This window comes from Petaurus breviceps, unplaced genomic scaffold, assembly GCF_028583685.1.
Source record: "Petaurus breviceps papuanus isolate PSGF00001 unplaced genomic scaffold, PetGlider_PUasm1.0 454, whole genome shotgun sequence".
In the NCBI taxonomy this organism is placed as follows: Eukaryota; Metazoa; Chordata; class Mammalia; order Diprotodontia; family Petauridae; genus Petaurus; species Petaurus breviceps.
The window spans coordinates 2,741,484-2,744,645 of record NW_027186342.1 but is presented as its reverse complement, the minus strand read 5'-3'; the positions used below and the strand labels follow the sequence as shown (position 1 = coordinate 2,744,645).

Sequence of the window (3,162 nt, the reverse complement as noted above, 5' to 3'; positions counted from 1 at the left end):
TTTCTCTTTTTCCCGCTTGTTCTCTTCTTCCTCCTCTCCCCCTTCGCCCCCCCCCCCCCCCCCTTTTTTTCCGGTCTTTCTGCCCTCTCTCTCTCTCTCAGAATCTGTCACTGTCTCTCCATCTCTCTCTGTCTCTCTGAATCTGTCTCTATCTCTGTATCTTTGTCTCTGTATGTCTCTGTCTCTCTCTCCTCCCTTCTCTCCCTCCCCCCCCCCCTTTTTTTCCGGTCTTTCTGCCCTCCCACTCTGAATTTTCCTGTCTGTTTCTTTATGCCCTTGCCCCTTGTCTCTCTGTCCTCTGCTCCTCCCTCTCTGCCTCACTATCCCTGCCTCTGTTTCTCTGTCCTTCCCTCGGTTTCTCCGCCCTGTCCCTGCCACTATTTCTCTGCCACTGTTCGTCTTGTCTCTCTGCCTCTATCCCTGGCTGTTTCTGTTCTTGGCCCATCCTCTGTTTCTTTGCTTCCCTTTCCCTGTCACTGCTTCTTGGGCCCTCTTTCTCCCTGATTTTTGGTTTCTGCCTCAATGCCTCCCTGTGCATTTTCTTCCCTCCTTTCTCCTGTTCTCTCTCTTTTTGTCTGTCTTTTTCTTCTCTCCCCATGACTTAGAAGTGTGTTTCAAGGTTATTCTATGCCCCTGATGAGTGTGGCTCCCTCAAGATGGCCACATTGGTTTATCTATCTTTTGCCCCTCCTGCTCTGTCTCCACTGATTCCTCTATGCATCTCACCCTTAGTTCTTTCTTCTTTTTATTCAGAGAACCATAGAGAAGGATCAGTAAAAAGGACAGAATTTAACCAGCCCCTTCATTTTATGGAAGAAAAAAAAAAGACTGGTCTGAGCTAGCCAACAGTAAAACTGAGCCTCAGGCCCAAATCTTCCGGAGGTGGATCCAGTGCTTTCCCCTCTATACCAGGCTACCTCCATAGTGGTATCTTCTCCATCATAACCCTTGAAAGGTCAAAACTGGGCCTAGAGTGAGGAATAGCAGGCGCCTGCATATTGAGGGAAAAAGAAAATCAGATGCATGCAGACAGATCTACATTAACCTAGATGCAAATGAATGTGCCCTGCTTGCCTCTCTCCCAGCCCTTTATGGAGTTCACAGTATATACCTGACTATCCCATGATGCCTTTTCTTGGGGAAGGAAAAAGGTGACGCCTTGTTTCCTTCCTGTTCAAGGGGAGAGTGGGAATCTTGCAGTACGTGATGGTTCAGGATCTTGCATTTTCTTTTCTCCAGGAGCATGCAGGGCTCATAGAGGGCAGCAGAGGGCCAGCCATCAGAGATCGGGAGCCCAGAAGCAGCAGTGGTGTGTGTGTGTGTGGGGGGGGGGGTGATATTGTAGATGTGATAAGTAGTGTCAGATGGGGAGACGGGAAGGGAGGGGTATGAGGGTAGGGAATACCTTGGTGATTGGCCTGTACCTCTGTATGAGGTATGGATTTTTAGTGTGGGTGGAGAGGGGAAGTCTGCCTTGTGCTGTGAGTGTTGTTTTGTCCTCTCTGTAGCTCTCACAGGCTCCCCCCCCACTTTTCTTTCTCTTCATGTATCTCAGTCACTCGATCTACTATCTCTAAGGTCAACACCTCTCTCGACTTCCCGTTCCTGTCTCTAGAGTATCTCTCTCTTTCTTTATCTCTGCTATTCTCTAAGATTATTGACTGGCAGTTGTGTCTTTGTTTCTCAATCTCAATCTCTGCATTTTAATTTGACCCTTTTTACTTACCTCTCTGGTTCTCTTGAGCTACTGGGTTGTTGGTGATAAAGGATTTTGACCCCTTCAAGCAAGTTAAAGTAGAGGAAGGGATGATGAAATATGCTCCCTTTCTCTATTGGAAATTCCCATGAACCACAGAGAGGGACCTACAGTAGCCTGCATGAAGACCTACCAAGTAAGACTGGAAGATCTTTGTTTAAGTTTGTTTAAGATCGGATGGAGGTAAGGGGTTGGTGGTTCTCAGAGGGCAGGAGTGATTGCCTCTGTTATATGGCAGAGAAGGATTGACAGGTGTAAAGTTGCCTCTTAGGAGAGAGTTTGGAGGGAGGGCCCAGGAGTTGAGGACACAACTCAGGCTGAGGTTCCCTTCCCAGTTTTAAGAAGGAGATTATGCATGAGGCTGTCTGGGTGTCTATAGAGTAAAAGGGGCAGGCTGAGCTGAAGAAGAGGCCTCATCAACCTGCTTGGGCTTTGCCCCTCCCCTGGGCCTCTGTCTCTATTTCCATTTTCCCCATCACATCCCTTTCTCTGTTCAGAGTCCCCGAGGATTTTTTTTTTTTTTGCCTTTTGGAGGGCAATTGGGGTTAAGTAACTTGCCCAAGGTTACACAGCTAGTTTTTTTGTGTGGGTTTTAAGTGTCTAAAGCTGGAACCGAACTGGGGTCCTCCTGACTCCGAGGCCGGCGATTTACTCACTGCGCCACCTAGCTGCCCCATCCCCAGGATTTTTTATATATACTAATTATACTAATATATATATAATTATAATTATATATACTAATATACTAATATAATACTAATTCCCCACTTTCTAAAGCAGAGGTTCTTGACTTTTTGTGTGCAATGGCCCCCTTGGGCAGGGTCTGGTGACTCCTATGGTGACACCCCCTTCTCAGAATCATATTTTTAAAAGTATAAAATATAAGACATAGGATTACAAAGGATACCAATTATATTATAGTTATCAGAATATTTAAAAACCAGGATAAGAACTTCTGTTCTGGAAGGAGTATGCAGAAGCCTTGCATCTTCATGAGAGAAGTTCTTATGCCGTATTCAAACGCTGTGCCCCAGTGCCTAGTATAGCCCTCTGCACACAGGAAGAACTTCATAAATATTTGTTCAATTCATTTGACTTCTTTTCAGCCATGACCTAGTTTTTTACTTCATCAGATGCCTGGTTTCCTCAAGGCCCTACTCCTCACTGTGATGTAATGGGTGGGTGGGGGAGGCATCTAGACTGACCCTGGATACTTGGGTTGACTGCCACCACCTTAAAGGCCATATTGTCATTGCTACCTCTTCTTCCTCTTCCTCCCTCCTCCTCTCCCTCCCCTCCTCCTCTTCTTCCTTTTCTTCCTCCTCTCCCTCCTCTCCTCCTTTTCTTCCTCCTCCTTTTTCTTCTATCCTCTTGTCCAATGTCTAGGCACATGGTGGGGCAGGGAA

The 3,162-nt window shown here is 46.6% G+C and overlaps 2 long non-coding RNA genes across 2 annotated transcripts in view; both read left to right on the top strand.

The window, feature by feature from the left end:
* LOC138171667 (uncharacterized) overlaps positions 1–3,162 on the top strand; it is a 132,963-nt gene that overhangs the window by 15,752 nt on the left and 114,049 nt on the right. The window lies entirely within an intron of this gene.
* LOC138171671 (uncharacterized) overlaps positions 114–3,162 on the top strand; it is a 17,203-nt gene continuing 14,154 nt past the window's right edge. The window contains exon 1 of the long non-coding RNA XR_011170939.1: positions 114–1,892. This is a non-coding gene — a long non-coding RNA (uncharacterized lncRNA). The remainder of the gene's footprint in view (positions 1,893–3,162) is intronic.